Source organism: Arvicanthis niloticus, chromosome 1 (assembly GCF_011762505.2).
Source record: "Arvicanthis niloticus isolate mArvNil1 chromosome 1, mArvNil1.pat.X, whole genome shotgun sequence".
Classification (NCBI taxonomy): Eukaryota; Metazoa; Chordata; class Mammalia; order Rodentia; family Muridae; genus Arvicanthis; species Arvicanthis niloticus.
This window is the reverse complement of record NC_047658.1, coordinates 80,377,158-80,394,926: the sequence shown is the minus strand read 5'-3', so window position 1 is coordinate 80,394,926 and position 17,769 is coordinate 80,377,158. Positions and strand designations below refer to the sequence as shown.

General features: G+C 42.8%; 1 protein-coding gene across 2 annotated transcripts in view; it reads left to right on the top strand.

Moving 5' to 3' along the window:
• The window catches only part of LOC143443642 (uncharacterized), a 65,208-nt gene that overhangs the window by 10,902 nt on the left and 36,537 nt on the right, over positions 1-17,769 (top strand). The window contains exon 1 of one of the 2 annotated variants that reach the window (XR_013112782.1): positions 4,225-4,913. The exons of the other annotated variant lie outside the window; for it this stretch is intronic. The gene's annotated coding sequence lies outside the window, so the exon portion shown is untranslated. Of the gene's footprint in view, positions 1-4,224; positions 4,914-17,769 lie in introns of those variants that run through there. 2 annotated transcript variants of the gene reach the window in all.

Here is a 17,769-nt window from a genome sequence, read left to right as displayed (position 1 = left end):
TGCCTCTACCTCCCAAGTGCTGGAATTACAGAAGAGTACCACCTTGCTGGTGGAACTGGGTATGGTGGTGGGGACTGAGCCTCAGGCTTTATGAATGTTAGGCTAGCGCTCTGACAACTTACATCTCTAGCCCAAGAAAATATTTTTATTACATTATAAATTTTTATTCTCCTATCTGATGACCATTTAAGCTGTTTGAATTTTGAGCAAGCACATACTCCCTAAGTTTTATTTCTGTGGGGCCCTGCTCAGACTACAGACTTAGTTCATAGATTAGGTCTATGTCTAACTTTTTACAAAACCTTTAAAACAGTTTATGCAGAAGAAGTGCTGTTTCCTATTACCACGAGCAGTATATGAATACCAAGTGCCCTATACGTCCACAGCCTGCGGCATTGTCTTTAGATATTATAGGTTTTTCCTTCCCAGGGGTTGAGGGGTGTCATGATCTTTTCTTCACATTCATGAAGTTATTTTTGTTGTTTTTCTTTTAAAAAAAAAAAAAGATTTATTTACTTTATATATGTGAGTACACTGTCATTGTCTTCAGACACACCAGAAGACAGCATCAGATCCCATTACAGATGGTTGTGAGCCATACCATGTGGTTGCTGGGAATTGAACTCAGAACTTCAGGAAGAACAGTCAGTGCTCTTAACCGCTGAACCATCTCTCCAGCCCCCTTTTTGTTGTTTTTCAAGACAAAGTTTCTCTGTGTAACCCTAAGTGTTCTGAAACTCATTCTGTAGACAAGTCTGGCCTCAAACTCTGAGACCCATCAGCCTCTGCTTCTTGAGTGCTGGGATTAAAGGCGTGTGACGCCACTGCCTGGCATTTTCAGGAAATTTTTGTCTATTGTTAATCTGTAAAGAGTTTAGTTTTTTTCAAATATCTTTTCTGTATCTATTCAGATCTTGTACAATTCTAATTTTTCTTAATATATTGATTTTTTATTAACTGCTGGATTTTTTTCTTTTAGATTTATTTTGCTTTCTTTTACTTTATGGTGTGAGTGTTTTGCCTGCATCACATGTGTGCCTGGTACCCATGGAGGTCAGAAGAAGGTGTTAGATCCCCTGAGTCTCAAGTTACAGATCGATTGTGAGCTGCTATGTAGATGCTGGAAACTAAACCCAGGGTCCTCTTCAAGAGCAGCAAGTGCTCTTGACTGCTAAGCATCTCTCCATCCCATGACTGTGTGTTAACTAATTTATTTGGATTAATTTCATTTACTTATTTATTTAGAGACAAGGTCTCATATAGCTAAGACTGGCCTTGATTGACAGTTTTGTGTTTTGTTTTGAGACAAGATCTCTACATGGTCCAGGCTGATCTTGAAGTCATGACAAGCCTCCTTTCTCTCTGCCTCCTGAGCGATGGGATTATACACATGAGCCATCATGTCTGGCTACATAAAGTGTTACATGTACAGTTTAAGAACTTTGGGCAATGTTATACTGGCACTGCTATTATAAGCTATTGCCTCTAAACTTTTATTACTACCTTTGGAGACTCCTGGAGGGGCTGCACCCTCTCTGTAATGCTTCCTGGTCATTTCTAGCAAGCGTGTGTGTTCCCTTTTTCAAATTTCAAGGAAACCAGTCTCAAACTTGCAGCAATGCCCCTGCTTCTGCCTCTTCAGTCCTGGAATTACAGGCATATTCTACTGTGTTAAGTATAAACAAGCCATCCTGTATGAGAAAAGAAGCAGATTTAAAGCCAACCCTTTAGGCTTAGGAGACTAGAAAGAGAAGAGTAAAGCCATTCCAAAGGAAGTGGAGAAAAGAAAGCCTGGAAGGAGTCTATAGGGAAGAAAATTCTTGGAGCAGAAAGTTGTCCTATAATTAAACCCCTGCACATGTTACCAGTTCTACATTTAAAACCTACACAGCCACCATCAATTAGATTAGCATATGACCACTTCCTAAGACTTTTGAATTCCTGAATTTGCTGTGTTAGGAGTTGCTGTTCAAATTTACTTCCTGACACATTTCTCCATCTGATTAGTAACGCGACAGAAGTGTCCTACTGTTCCGGTTTTGCATACTTCTCCACATTTAGCTGTTTCCCTTGAGTTTCAGTTGGATTTTGATCTTGACCTCTTTCATTTTTATCAGTTCTTATTGTGCAAATGTAAATCATCTACTATAAGACAGTATGCATGAATAAAATCTCTGCAAGTTATTTTATATATATTAACAGAGACTATACTTTTAAAAAATGTCTTAGTTAGGGTTTCTATTGCCATGAGGAGACACCATGACCACAGCAACTCTTATAAAGGAAAACATTTAGTTGGGGCTGACTTACAGTTTAGAGATTTACTCCATTGTCATCATGGTGGGAAGTGTGGCAGCACACAGGCAGAAATGGTGCTGGAGACATAGATGAAAGTTCAACATCTGGCAGACAGCAGAAAGAGAGAATCACTGGGCCTGGCTTGAGCTTCTGAAACCTCAAAACCCACCCCCAGTGACACTTCCTCTAACAAAGCCACACCTCCTAATAGTGTTACTCCATATTAGCCTATAGGAGCCATTTTCATTTAAACCACCACAAAAAAAAAAAAAAAATATTTCCTTTGAGAAGCTATGGTGGCTCATGCCTTTAATTCTAGCACTCAGTAGCCAGGGTGTAAGTGAATCTCTGACTTTGAGGCCAGCCTGGTCTACAGAATGAGTTCTAGGACAGCCAGGGATATACAAAGAAACACTGTCTCAAAGGAAAAAGCAAAAAAAAAAAAAAAAAAAAAAAAAAAAAAAGGACATTATTGTTTTTAAATATGCATATGTGAAGCAGGGGTATGCATATGAGTGTAGACAGCCGAGAAAGCCAGTATAGGGCATTGGGTTCTCTAGAGCTGCCATTACAGGTGGTTTTGAGCCATTCTATGTGGGTGCTGGGAGTCAAACTCTAGTCATCTGCAAGAGCAGTACTGGCACTTAACCACTGAGCCGTGTCTTTAGTGCCAACAAACAGATTCTAAAGATAATGTGGAGAGATAAATGACCCACAGTATCCAACACTACAAAAAAGATGGACGTTGCCTGTGGAGGACGGTTAACTCTTACACTGTGTAGTGGTCTAAACAAGAATGGCCCCATAGGCCCATATGTTGGAATAGTTGGTCTCCAGTTGGTGGAACTGTTTGGGAAGGATTAGAGGGTGTGGTACTGTTGGAGAGGATGTGTCACTGGGCTGCCTTTGAGGTTTCAAAACACGCACACTATTTTGAGACAGTGTTTCTAATCTCATGCTTGAGGTTGGAGGTGTGAGCTCTCTGCTCTTCCTGCCATGATGCATTTGCTCTGCCGTAATGGACAACAATGCTCTGAAACTGTAAGCCCAATTGAACACTTCTTTTCATGTTACCTTGACCGTGGTATTTTATCAACAGCTATTAAAAAGTATCACAAATTATTAAAACTCTAACGCTCCCTATAAGACTGCAGTAATTAAGGCAGTGTGGTGTTGGTGAAAAATAAGGAAGGTAGTACCAAACCAGACCCAGGTAAAGGTGGTCAACCTGTCTTTGACAAAGATGCCAAGGCTGCGGGATGAGGAAAAAAATGGACTTTCAACAAATGAAGCTAGAACCTTTGAACAGTCATATGCAAAAGAAGTCTAGCAGGCTAGAGACTAGGAAACTGGAAAGAGAGGAGTAAAGTCATTTCAAAGGAAGTGGGGGGGGGGTGGAGAAAGTTCAGAAGAAGTTTATAGGGCAGAAAATTCTTGGAGCAGAAGTTGACCTATAAATAAATCTCTGCACGTATTACCAGGGTTAACCAGAATTAAGAACATTGAAGACCAGAAACCAGTTCCCAGCACATTCATGATGCCTTCAGAATCTGCTTTTTTACTCTTAGTAAGGTGTGTGTGGGGGGAGAGGGGTGTCTTACTCTGTGGCCCTAGCTTTGAACTCACAACACCTCAGCTTCCAGAGTGCTGACATTACAGCAATGAAGCAATATACCCAATTTGTAATACACACACACACACACACAATTTGTTTATTTTTGTGTATGGGTATTTTGCCTACACACACATATATGCATCTTGTGTATCCCCTGGTGCCTGAGGTCAGAAGAAGGTGCTGGATCCCCGGAACTGGAGTTACAGACAGATTTGAGCTACCATGTGGGAAATGGGAATTAAACCAGGTCCTCTGAAAGAACAGCCAGTGCTCTTAACCACTGAGCTGTCTCTTCAGGCCCTGTAATTATTTTCTTGATAGTTGGAGTTACACATGATGTGTAGGGTAGAAGGGACTGTCACCCTAGTTCCCTCAGAAGGTGGTGTGATAAGGAGCTGGGTATGATGCAGGGACTCTCTAGGCTGTTGTTAGCTCTCAGTCTCACAGTAAGCCTGTGTTTTTAGGCTGTGAACATCACAAATACTTCCCAGCAGCCCCCATTGGTTTGGGCAAGAGACAGGAGTGGGCTGGGTATGGTTCTTACCCATGTGCAGGATTAGAAGGAGCTGGAATTCAGTATTTCTTTTCCTCCCCATGGAAGGCAAGAGCCAGCTGGAGTTGAGTGTCTCCCTTTTTCCTGTCATTTCTGCTCTGCTAAACCTCCAGCTGGTTCGGCTCTAGTTAAATCATTTCTCCCGGGGGCAGAAGTTGCTAAGAAGATTGGAATGTGCTTGGTATTTCAACATGGTTTCTCTTCTCTCTCTACCAGAAGCACTGGGGGTGGGGGTGGCATTTCTCAGACAATCACCATGAGAACCTATCAGAGCTCCAGGATGCAAAATTCACAGGAGTCTGGGAGCCCCCAGAATGGGGTGTCCCTGGAGTTTTCATCTCCCAGGCTTGCCCACAGGGAGCCTGCGGTATTTTATCAACCTAATGCAGATGTGCTCAATCCTGGCAGAACCACTAGGGAAGTTTCAGCTTTTGGATTACAGGCCTGGTAAGATGCGATTGACTGTCTTGTGTTTGCTTGTAAGTCTCTCCAATTTGGGAGCAGAGGCATGACCTCACTCCTCTAATGGACCTTGAAAGAAGGGGTTGAATTTCCAGTTTATTTAGCTTTTTGTCATTGTTGGGAGGAAGATTTCTGACTTTTTACATGCCAGACCAGAAACTTACCTTTTACCATTGGATGCTGATGTGGATTACAGTCTGCTCTCACTGTTCAGGAAGTTTACAATGCCCCACATTCATCTAGGCTCTCAGAAGTTGCAAGCTTCCTCTCTGAGGGCTCCACAGAGGTTGAAGTCCTGTGTATGTATGTACTGTCTTCCAGACTTCTAGTGGTTTAGTGTGACTTTTATTTTTAAGATCAGCCTCTTAGTAGCTGCCCCTCTAGGGCAAAGGAACTTACTACTCAGGCTGGCTTTAAGCAGCTTATTCAAGCAAAACTTCACCTCATATTGATGGCCTGTGTGAAGCCCAGGGGTATCCTTCAAGTTCAGCCCCACATCCTACATGTGGGGTAGCCTGAGCATGTGCGACGCCTTCTGGATTCTCAGTGTTAGCTGAATCACAGCAGGCCTCTTGCCCTGGTTCTGTCAACCTTCTGTTGGTTCTGTCGGTTTGCTCATGTTCACCTCGTCTTCAAGGTTTTCATGTTCTCGGGTGCTATAATGATTTGAATGAGAATTCCTCTTTAGGCTCATATATTTCCATGCTTAGTCACCAGTTGGTAGAAGTTTGGGAAGAATTAGGAGATGTGGCCTTGTTGGAGGAGGTGTATCAATGCGGGCAGGCTTTGAGCTCACTCCTGGTCCCTTGTCTCTCTCTCTCTACCCCAACCCCTTCTTTCTGCCTACAGATGAAGATGTAAAGTTCTCAGCTACTACTGCAACACCATGCTTGTCTACTCCCTGGTATGTTAATGGGCTGATTCTCTAAAACTATAAGCAAGTCCCCAGTTAAATGCTTTCTTTTATAAGAGTTGCCTTGGTCATGGTGTCTCTTCACAGCCAATAGAACAGTGACTAAGACAGACAGGTGTAAAGGTTTCCACTCTGTATTCCAGATAGTTCTTCCCATACAACCCCCAGAGAGATTTCTTCTTCCCACATTTAGCCTCTGCTCTATTGCACCAAAACTGAAATGGAGACCCACTTTGTAAGTGGGACATGCCTTTTTATGTGGCGAAGGAACAAGAGGGTAGTTGTCTCTCTTTTCCTGTTGTAATGCTTTCTATATGGAAAACACCCTAAGAGCACATGAAGTAGGGGTGGTGTGGGTTTAGGGTGGTGGCAGCTTATCTGGTATTCGTAGCTTACCATGTGTGGGACAATGTTGAACACTGAAGCACACACTGAATGAGAGGAAAACCGTGGTCCTCTTAGCTGTTGTATGGTAGAGCCTCTAGTACTAGGCTGATGGCACTGAATGGGGCATGGTAGGTGAATCTATATCCTCCTATAATGAGAAGGTGAAGAGGAGTCTCATTATTTGTTTCTTTTGGGGGGGTATCTGTGAGACAAAGCAACTTAGGGGAGAAAAGAAAGGGTTGTTCTGACTCACAGTTTAAGGGGATACAGTACTCCACAGTGGGGAAGGCGTGGCTACAGAAATGTGATTCAGCCAGTCACATTGTGTCCCAGTTAGCCTGCACTTAGCTCTCTGTCATTCCTCTCTCCTTTTTATTCATACCAGTACCCTAGCCTATGGGATGGTAATGCCCATATTCAGAAGAGTCTTATCCCTTCTTAGGTTAAGCCCCTGAGGAAACATCCTCCCAGAAACACCCAGAAGTGTGCCTCCTAGATGACTCTACATCCCATCAAGTTAACGGTGAATATTAGCCATCCCTGGGGTCTTCAAGGAGCCCTAACTGGCTTGGAACTCCCTAAGATCAGCAGGGCCTCAAATCTTCCACTCTTCCTCTGCTACCCAAATATAGGAGTTTAGGTGTACATCACTGTACCCTGTCTACTTGATTAACAGCTATTTCCCCCTTTAGTAGAGAACCATAGAGGTAGGAGTGGATATATGAGAGAACGCAATCTGTTCAAGATTTACATTCTCTGTTAGCCATAATAGTTCACACCCTAGCACTCTGAAGGCTAAAGCATTAAGATCAGGGGTTCAAGGCCAGCCAGGGCTACATAAGTTCTAGATCTGCCTGAGCTAATTTAATGGAACCTTTTGAGAAAAGCTAGAATGAAAGAAGGAAGAGAAAAAGCTAGGTGTGGTGGTCTACTTGTCGAAGAAGGATCAAGTAGTTCAAGGCCAGCCTGAGCTGTATAAGATTCTGTTTCAAAAACAAATGAACAGACAGAAAACCAAAACCAACTAAACATACAAAACTCCCAGAGATGTCCATGTGTAGTTAGATGTCACAGTTGGGGTTGTGAAGGCACTGCCTTGCAGCCACTGCCTTGGGAGAGAAGAGCCCTGGCTTAGAATGCAGGAACCAACTGGCAGAGGTATTGGTCCTCCTAAAAATAGCGCAGGATGGGGGGGGGGGTACCTCTGCTCCACAATTCCAAGTGAGAAAGGCAAGCAGGCAGGCTATCTGTCACATGCTGCAAGCAGGACCAGCAAGCTAAGGGCTAGTAGGAGCCTGTGACAGTATCCAGTGCAGGGCTGGGAAGGAATGCTAGATAAGAAGGCAAGAGACCGGATGCCCAGTCACCCAGGGGGAAAGGCTCCTGGAAGGAGGTGGGGGCTGTGCCTCAATCCCAGCAGTGACTGCTGGTTGGATGTGGGATTTTAGCATGGAGTCTTAGGAGCGCTGGAAAACTCAAAAATTAACCAACTAAATATTTTTTAAAAAGAGCAAACAAAACAAAGAAAATAAAACAAAAACCCTGAAGAAATAGGAAGAGGAAATTCAGTTTTGTTGTTCTAGGATCTCCCTCCAGGAGGCCCTCTGGGAGATAAAGCTGTGGGTGAAGCCTGCTTCTCTTCCAGTCAGCTCTGTGGGCCACAGCCTGGACCACGCAAATCAAAGAAATACACGTGTAAAAAGGTTTGGATCCACAATTTCCACACCCCATCTGAGGGCAGGAGCGCTGACAAAAGCCTGTGTGCATCTGAACTATGACAGAATCTGCAGAATCAGAGCTGCCCAAAAAACCTGGCATCCAGTGTGCTCTGGGCAGCAGGACCTAACTTCCACAGACCTCTCAAGCCAGGCACTTTTCGTAACTGGGCAAGCTAAGACCGTTCCATGGGCGAGGCAGAGCACTGCAGGAGTCTATTAATGCTGAAGGCTGTGAGGATAATGACACCTTGGTGTGACCCCAAGTTCATTCTGGCCTCATTAAAGATGCTCCCTGTAGGCAGCTTTGGTAGTTGTTTAGATTAGAAACAGCTACTTAAAAATGATAGTTATCACTTTGGTGGAATAAGAAAGAGCTGACGGCCACAGGCACAAGCATGCATTTATTTATGAATCTTTTCCTTCCTTCCTTCCTTTCTTTCTTTCTTTCTTTCTTTCTTTCTTTCTTTCTTTCTTTCTTTCTTTCTGTTGTTTGTTATGGTTGGTTTTGGTTTTTTGAGATAGAGTCTGTCTGTGTAGCCCTGGCTGGCCTGGAACTCACTATGTAGATCAGGGTGGCCTTGAACTCACAGAAATTCACTGCCAGCCTCTGCCTTAAAAGTGCTGGAATTAAAGGTATATACCACCATGCCTGGCTTTGTTTGTTTGTTTGTTTGTTTGTTTGTTTGTTTTGGACTGGGACTCATGTAGCCCCTGCTGTGGTGCCGAGGATGGAACCTAGGACTCCTTTTTAAAAATTTAAGATTTAATTTATTTTATGTATGTAAATGTTTTGCCTGAGTGTGTGGTGCTTGCCCCATGTTCTTAGAATTCAGAAGAGGTCATTGGCTCCCTTGGAACTGGAGTTATAGATAGTTGTGAGCAGCCGAGTGCTGGGAATTAAACCTGAGTCCTTTTCAAAAGCAGGAACTGTTCTTAACTGCTGAGCCATTTCCCCAACTGGAACCCAGGACTTTTTGCATGCAGCCTCCCAATCTTCCTAAATACATGAAGAGGAACTAACCTTGGAGAAAAGAAGAGAAATAGAAATGAGAACAGCGAGGGACTACAGCCTAGAACTCCAGAACACTGCATTTTTTTTTTATTGACAATGGACCCTTCAATTTAGTAGCTTAAAATCATGGGCGAAAGATACAGTTGGTAGAAGCCACTGTGCCTGAAGCCCTGGCTTCCATACCTAGTACTGCTTAAACAGAACGTGGTGGCATGTACTTCTACAATCAGTAGGTGGAGGCAGGAGGATCAGGCCTTCACATTTTATGTGAGACCCTGCCTCAAAAAATGAAAAAGAAGCTGAGATAGTAGCCCAGTGAGTAAGAGTGCTCGTAGCTCCAGTGTGAGGACCCAGGTTCAAATCCCCAGCAGCTTCATAAGGAAAATCTGAGCATCACTGTGTATGCCTGCAACCCCAGAACTGGGGGATGAAGACAGGTGGAACTTGGGGAGCTCACTAGCCAGCCATGCTAGCTGAAATGGGAGTCTTCAAGGTCAGTTAGAGACCCTGACCCATGAAACCAAGGCAGAGCAGGATAAAAAAGATACCAATATATTCCTTTGGTCTTTATGGATGCTCATATTGCCTTACCATGTAGTACATACACATACATGTATAATTAACACACACACACACACACACACACACACACACACACACACATATGTATTGTAAAAACAAGCAGACAAACAAACAACCCACAATATGAATTGGAGTGCTGGAGACTGCCCCAAACCAGAGTTAAACGGGGATAGCCAACACAGAGTGTGTGTGAAGTTCTCAGTCTCTGGGATTGCTTGGAACGCATCTTACCTCATACCTCAAATAAGACCACTCTCCCAGGTGGCCAGAGAATTATACTGGAAAGATGTATCTCCATTGGCTCTTTACAAATGCTGAATGGGAGATGAACTCATGGGCCTTCTCTGTTCCGTGGATGGATAGAGAAGGTGCTTCCTGTGTGGGCCTCAGTTAGGGTTCTGGCTTGCCCAATTCTGAGAACTACCTGGTAATATGTGTGGATTTCAAAACAATTATTAAGACCTAGAGGCTTCCTTAAGCAGGAATTGCAGCCTGACTCTGCAAGCCTCCCTGCCCCAGTGACAATGGTGTTCAGTCCTCACTAATGCTCCTGCATGTTCTCTTCCAGCTTAGGAGGCAAGATTGTGTGATGGGTCATATTTGACTGTTTCTACACTTGGCAATGTGTGTGTGGGTGTGTGTGTGTGGAAGCATGTGCATGCACATCCATGCAGACTTATTCAAGTATATAATATATACTAGTGCCCCTCCAAAATTCTTAGTGAAATGCTGATGCAAGGCCTAAGGAGGAGATGACTCTGTGTATAAAGTACTAGCTGTGTAAGCGTGAAGACTTGAGTTCAGATCTCCAGAACCTATGTAAAAGCCAGACACTGATCATGAACATCTGTAATCCTGGTGCCTGTACTGAGGTAGAGACAGAATCCCTAAAATCTCATGGACATGCTAGCCTGGTATGCACAGTAGAAAAACAAAAGACACCCTGCCCCAAACAAGATGAAAGGCAAGGACTGACACCTCAAGATGTCCTCATATGTCTACATGCATGCCATGGTATGTGAATATCTGCGCAGGCATACACAGACACAGACACACAGACACACAGATGAGAAAGAGAGATAGATAGACAGACAGACAGAGAGACAGAGAGACAGAGAAAGATCGATAGAGAGAGAGGCACAAAGTACTTTTAGCTACATTCACCTTCAAGGTAGAAAAAGCCAATGTGTTCAATGAGAAAAATATATTTAAAATGAGTCAACAGCCTTGTGCTACAGTCTTTTAATAATATGGATTGATGTTTCTACATCCTGTAGTTAAATTTGATGCTATTTTATTTTCTGTGTTTGGGTGTTTTGCCTGCCAGTATGTCTGTGCATTATGTAGAAGCCTGGTGTCCACAGAGGCCAGAAGAGGGCATCGAATCCCATGGAACTAGAGGTACAGGTGGTTGCGGGCCACAAAATCAATGCTGGGAATCAAACCTGTGTCCTCTGTTAGTCACCATTCTTAAGGACTGAGTCATCTCTCTAGTACCATACAGTTAAAAAAAAAGAAAGAAAGGAAAGAAGGAAGAGAAGAGAAGAGAAGAGAAGAGAAGAGAAGAGAAGAGAAGAGAAAAGAAAAAGAGTATGATTTGACCTGGGTTTTTGCTGAGTGACCCTTGCTATCCTTAGGGCAAAACAATGATGCTGACAATAAAAAGTATAATCTGTAGTGTGTGTCTTCTTATTTCCACCTATCCCTGGCAAGGCAGAGATGAACTCTGCATTCCACAGATGAGGAAGCAGGTTCGGAGATATGAAGACACGTTAAAAATACTCTTCAAAGGAAGTTGGACTCAGAGCCAACACCAAAGTCCTCCCATTACCCCATGCTGTTGCCTCGGGGGATGACAAAGCTGTGCCAGGGAGCCCCTGGTCCAGTCATCACTGTCAGCTGTAATGTCAATCAATGGATGCTAATAGGCTGAGCAGAGGAGGGAGTGGGGTGGAGGTGGGAGGCACAGAGTCTGGAGGAGTGGGCGCACGTGGAGAGGAATGACAGTCTGATAGAAGTTATCAGCAGATAAGGAATTGAAGAATCTGTGTCAGCTCACTTGTTGATGACATGTCACATGCTTGTACAAGCCTCTTAGCTACCAGGGTACTGGGCTGTTTGGCTTCATTTTCCCGGAGTGAGATTGATAAGCACATTCCATTGAGACCAGACGCAGCCAGGAGAGGCCAGAAGCCAAACAGTGTACAGAGTATGTGGGGAGAGTGGCAAGAAGTCTGCAGCTTTCTAATGCTGCTTGGGGTATCTGTGAAAGGTCATGGAAGGGAGAAATGAAGGAATGTTCCGTGAAAATTGGGCTCAGGCTGAATCCATGTTTCTACCAAGTTGCAAGTCCTGGCTCCTGAGGAGAGAGAGCCTGAACCTGTCTCTCTCTCTCTCTCTCTCTCTCTCTCTCTCTCTCTCTCTCTCTCTCTCTCTCTCTCTCTGTGTGTGTGTGTGTGTGTGTGTGTGTGTGTGTGTGTGTGTGTGTGTGTGAAGTGCGTGCTCATGCATGAGCTCCTGTGTTTGTGCCACAAAGAAAATGATGGACAAGCTTTGGAACAAATGGTTGTTGAAAAGTATTTACAGTTGGTTCTCAATCTTTATCCTTGCTGACTTTTTTTTTTAATGTGGCCTGAGGATATTTTTTAATTTTACATGTATGAGTGTGTTACCTTCGTATATGTATATGATGTATATGATGTATATGATGTAGATGATGTAGATGATGTATATGATGTATATGATTGATGTATATGATGTATATGATGTATATGATGTAGATGTATGTAGGCACTATGTGTGTGCAGTGTCTGTGGAGGCTAGAAGAGATCTCCTGGAACTGTAGTTACAGACTGCTATAAGCTATTTTGTGGGTGCTGGGACCCAAATTCTGATCAACTACAAGGTCTTACAGCAGGTTCTTAACCACTGAGCCATTGCTTTAGCCCCCTGACTCATATTTTTAACACACAATTTGTTTTTCAGATGATAATGTGAGTATTTTGGATAGGTCCAGAAAAGAGGGAAGACAGACCATATAGGAAAGTGGGAGAGGCCTTGGGATGCCACAAATCTCATTTGGAATCCATATTTAACACCCCCCATTAGTTCCAAGTAAGAATAATGGTTAGCAATTATGGGACACTTTGTGCATTTACAATCTGTGCTGTGTATATATCATTTACATGTTTATATATATTTATATATAAATATATGTATTATAATGTATACTATAATAAATATATGCATGATAAATATATGTATATATAATATATAAATATTTACAAATATTTATATGTTACATATATATATATATTACATATTTATATGTGTTGCTTGGTTTTAATTGTTATTGTTTTAGTTTTTTTGTAATACTGGAGATTGAACCTAAGGCCTCACTCATGCCAGGCAAACAAGCGTCTACTGTGCTACATCCCCAGGCAGGCCTGAATTCACTCTGTAGCCCAGCCAGGCCTCAAATTTGCAAGTCCTCCTGTGTGATGGTTTGTATAAGCTCAGCCCAGGGAGTGGCAGGATTAGGTGTGGCCCTGTTGGAGTAGGTGTGTCACTGTGGGTGTGGGTTATAAGTTTCTCGTTCTAGCTGCCTGGAAGCTAGTAGTCTGCTAGTAGCCTCCAGATGAGGATGTAGAACTCTCAGCTCCTCCTGTACCATGCCTGCTTAGACACTGCGATGCTCCCACCTTGATGATAATTGACTGAACCTCTGGACCTGTAAGCCAGCCCCAATTAAATGTTGTCCTTATAAGAGTTGCCTTAGTGTCTGCTCACAGCAGTAAACCCTAAGACATCCTGTCTCAGCCTCCTAAGTAAATAGCTGGGATTGCAGGCCTTTACTACCAAGCCCAGGTCCACTTACACCACAATTCCATTATGTGTACTGTTGGGCACACAGAACTGAAAATTTAGGTGCTGGAGGAACTTTCTGGTTACTGTTGGTTGTGTGTGTGTCTATATGTTTGTATGTGTGGAACCATATTTATTTTACTTTGAAATTATCTATTTGTATGTACAAACAACTGTCAGTGCTTTCGAGGTCAGAAGTGTTGGATTCCCTGGAGTTGGAGTTGCTGGCAGTCATGAACCATTGACTTGGGTGCTAGGAACAAAACTCAAGTCCTCTGCATGTACAATGTGTTCTTTTAATCACTAAACCATCTCTTCAGCACACCCACCCAGTACATGGTTGGGTTTTTTTTTTTTTTTTTTTTTTTTTTTTTTTTTTTTTTTTTTTTTACTATATTTTGCCCATTTTTTTTTTGAGACAGGTGCTCACTATATAGCCCAGTTAGCCTCGAACTTTTGATCCTTCATTCTGCCTCATCCTCTTAAATGTTGGGATTACAGGAGTATGTCACCATGCCTTCACTGCCCATTTTTAGATTGATGTACTTATCTTCCTGCTGAGAAATGTGTATATTCTACACAGGAGATTTTACCAGATATGTGGCTTCCTGTGTTCATCCCAGTCTCTGGATCGTTCCTTCACTTTCTTGCTAATGTCCTCTGATGCTACTCTCTTATGCTGAAGATGTATACTTCAATATGTGTTTTGCCTTGGTCCCCCTTGCTTCATTTGTGGGGAGCCATGAAAAGCCTCTTCCACCCAGGTCTGAGTGTCTCCAAAGAGTTTAGCCTCCATACCAGCCAAACAGAGCTGTTCTATAAACAAGATATAAGTTGCTATGTAAAGCCACTAAGATCAGGACATTGGTGGCCTCATCATAATCTAACCAATTTGAGCTGGTATAAGGAATAGCAAAGGATGGTTTTTTATAAAAAGGTGATTTGATCATGGGTTTGGTTAGAGGTAAAGAAGAAGGAAGAGAGGCCTGAATCAGGCTTATGCCAGTGAGAACTCAGGACAATGGCAAAGAAAAGTTCTCCTGCTGCATGCAAGCCTTTAATCCCAGCACTGAGGAGGCAGAGGCACGTGGATCTCTGAGTCCCAGGCCAGGATGGACCACAGAGTGAGTTCCAGGACAGCCAGGGAGGGCTACATAGAGAACGAACAAACAAACAAACAAAACAAACAACCCCCAAAACCAAAATACCATGTCTGTACTGGTTGGTTTTGTGTCAACTTGACACAAGCTGGAGTTATCACAGAGAAAGGAGCGTCAGTTGAGAAAATGCCTCCATGAGATCCAGCTGTAAGGCATTTTCTCAATTAGTGATCAAGTGGGGAGGGCCCCTTGTAGGTGGTGCCATCCCTGGGCTGGTAGTCTTGGGCTCTATAAGAAAGCAAGCTGAGCAAGCCAGTAAGTAACATCCCTCCGTGGTCTCTGCATCAGCTCCTCCTTCCTGACCTGCTTGAGTTCCAGTCCTGACTTCTTTTGGTGATGAACATCAATGCGGAAGTGTAAGTCAAATAAACCCCTTTCTCCTCAACTTGCTTCTTGGTCATGATGTTTGTGCAGGAATAGAAATCCTCACTAAGACACATGTCCTCCACTGGCCTTCTGCCTGCCGCAGACACAGGGCAACTTGAAGTTGTTCTTGCCTTCACTGCAACTTACCAGGTGATGACTTGGCCTTGCCTTCAAGTATATTTTTAAAATCTATTGTTTTAAATAAAATTTTGCTTAGTGTTCAGGCTGGCTTACCAAATTGATTGGTAGCCCAGGTTGGCCTTGAAGTCCTGGTCCTCTTTCTTCTGCCTCCAGAGAGTTGGGATTATAGGTGTATGCTACCATAAATAGATTTAAAAGCAAAAACCCAAACCAAACAAAAACAAGACCAAACTAAGACTAATTATGTTTACTGAGTTAGTGCCATGGACTACTTGTTGACTGGACAGTGCCTCTATTGACATGAGTGTCTTCCTATCTTGCAGATTAAAGTCTCTAACATGGTAATTCTTACTGGACAATACCGTGTTCAGTTTATTTTGAAAACAATTATTCTCTGACATCAGACATTTCTTTTTGTAGTCAGTAAAGGTTGTTCCATTTTCATTATAGCAGAAATATTCATTTTAGGAGTGAAAACAGAAAGGAAAGATAAGGCCCCCACAGAGCCACTGTTTGCAGAGGAAGCCGATTGGAGCCCACAAGCTGTGCTCTTTGTTCAGTGGTTCAGTTACCACAGAGCAGGGTGCCAAGGCCCGGTGCGGAGATAAAGACGCTGCTGCTAAATACACACGCACCTGTGAGAATTACAGAGCCAGTCAGGTGCTTCCTAGGTTTCAGCAGAATCAGTACCACTGGCTTATCCTGTGGACCACACTGGAGACAAAAACCTTTATACAAAAACCAGCTTGGAGATGGGGAGGAAGGGTTGCATTTCTCAGTGGTGTAGCTGCCCCTGCTCAAGTAAATAGTCCCAATTCGTGTTCATGCACGCAACCCCAATAAATGCAGTAGGTCACACACACATACACAAAAGAATGTAGACATACAAGAGTGGCTTGTTGGGAGGAAGGGAGGTAAAGTGGGAGGAAGAAGTGGATAAGAGATAATAGCTACGAATGTGGTGGTTTGAATAAATATGGACCCCATCCATAGACTCATATGTTTGAATACTTGAACCATAAGGAGTGGCACTGTTAGGAGGTATGACCTCGTTGGAGTAAGTGTGTCACTGGTGGAGGGCTTTGATGTCTTATAGACTCAAGTCTGGCCAGTGTGACACAGTCTCCTGCTGCCTGTGGATCAAGATGTAGAAGAACTCTCAGCTCCTTCTCCAGCACCATGTCTGCCTGCATGCCACCATGTCTCGTCATCATGATAATACTCTAAACCTCTGAAACTGTAAGCCAGCCTCAATTAAATGTTTTCCTATATCAGAGTTGCTGTGGTCATGGTATCTCTTCACAGTGATAAAACCCTAAGATAGGGGATATGGGCATATGACTAAAAATATATATGTATGCATATGTGTGTATATATCTATGAAATCTATCTACGAAATAGAAAAAGAAAGAAGGGGAAGGAAAGAAAAGGGAAAGAAAGAAAAGGGAAAGAAAGAAAGAAAGAAAGAAAGAGAAATGAAGAAACTTCACTCTTCCAGAATCCAATTGTTAGTATCTGCCCACTTCCCCAAAGCACTTCTCAAGTCTTTCCCCAAGTCACTAGTAGATACATATGGGAAAGTCTTAATCGTTTAATGAGGTAATATTTGTTATTTTTTTTTAAAAATTACAAACAGAACTGGGTGATTAAAGTCAAGTCAGCAAATATTTCCCAAGCACCCAAATGTTTCTATTTATGATCAACAAGCCCCTCATGGTACTGCTGAGGTTCTCTGGATGGTGAGGAACAAGGGCAGGAAGGGACGTTCCTACCTGGACCTCTCTCTGCACTGACATTTCCCAGCTCCACAGAAGGGAAGTAAAGCAGCTTTACTTTATTTTAAACCTTCTGTGGATGCCTGGTTAATTCGTCCCACCCACCCCCCACTCCCACCCCCGTTTTTGAAGCAGAATACCATGATATCTTGTATCCCACCCAGACTGGCCTTGAACTCACCATGTAGTTGAAGATGATCTTGAACTCCCGATCCTCCTGCCTCTACCTCCTGAGTTCTGGAGTACAGAGCCCAGGACTTTATGTATGCTACCAAGTACTCTGCCAACTGAGCCACATCCTCAAGTCTCCTCACCTTGTTCTTCCTTTCTTTTCCCAAGTTGAATTTGGTTCTTCTTGGCTTTTGCATTTTTATATTTTATATGTATTTTAGATCAATTTGTCAATTTCCATTCATAAAACATTTGCTGACACAGAATGTATCAGGATTACATATAGCTTATGGATAGATTTGGAGAAAGTTACTGGGTTTTTTTTATTCATAAACATAGTATGTCCCCTTCCATTTACTTAGGTTTTTATTTATCTTAGTAGCATATTTTTTAGTATAAAATTCTTACATCTTATTGCTATATATTTGATATACTTTTGTTTGTTTGTTTTTTATTTATTTTATTTTATTTTATTTTATTTTTTTGAGATAGGGTTTTTTTCTGAGTAGTCCTGGCTGTCCTGGAACTCACTACATAGACCAGGCTGGCTTTGAACTCAGGTATTCTCCAGTCCTTGCCTTAGTGCTGGGATTGAAGTTATACCTGGCTATTTGGTATTTTTTATATTATATTTTGGTATGGTAAAAAATGACTCCTAAGGGTTGGGTGTGGTGGCTCACACATTTAATACCAGCACCTTGGAGGCAGAGGCAGGCTCCAGGCATCAGTTAACACCTGGATCTCTCTGCACT